This window comes from Mastomys coucha, unplaced genomic scaffold (assembly GCF_008632895.1).
Source record: "Mastomys coucha isolate ucsf_1 unplaced genomic scaffold, UCSF_Mcou_1 pScaffold15, whole genome shotgun sequence".
Classification (NCBI taxonomy): domain Eukaryota; kingdom Metazoa; phylum Chordata; class Mammalia; order Rodentia; family Muridae; genus Mastomys; species Mastomys coucha.
The window spans coordinates 26,251,092-26,251,827 of record NW_022196897.1 but is presented as its reverse complement, the minus strand read 5'-3'; positions in this window follow the sequence as shown (position 1 = coordinate 26,251,827).

Here is a 736-nt window from a genome sequence, read left to right as displayed (position 1 = left end):
AAAAAAAAAAAAAAAAAAGCCTTCATCTATGAATACTTAACAACCCCAAGCTTCTCTGGGGAGCAATTAAGGTGACTCCCACTTCCCCTCAAGAAGGGATGCTCAGCAGGGAAGGTGGCTCAGTGGTTGGCAGGACCCTATGATCTTCTAAGGGTGGTGAGTTCGATCCCTGGCTCTCGTCAAAAAAAAAAAAGGGAGGGGGGATGCTCCTGGCTGAGACAGGACTATTCTATTCTATTCTATTCTGACTATTCTAGACTGTCTGTGTCCCCAAGCACCTGCCTGCTGTCTATTAATGTGCTACACATGTCTGAGCACAGGACAGCATCCTACTGAGTATGTTCAGTTACCTATTCTACTTGAGTCCACAGTAATCAGGCCCCACAACCTATACTGCTCCCTCTGCCTGCCTCATGGTGTTCAGCCACTGTACGGGCGGTATCATGCCACCTGTGTGCCCATTTCTTAGATGGCTTTAATGAGGCCTGTGTGCAAAGTCCCCCAGGAGGTGAGTAGTTGAACTGGAAGCAGATGACAGTGTTTCTGGTTTCAGCAGCTAGGCAACCTGGTTCAACTGCTGTAAGAAAGGCAGGGTCGCTAGGCCAGAGCAGCCAGGCTGCTCCCTGCCTCTGGGAGGAGGGAGCTAACACCAACAAGTTGTCTCTCATGTGCATATATACACTGTGGACTGTGGCATGTGCGGGCACACACGAATAACTGTTGTTTTTTTAAAAAA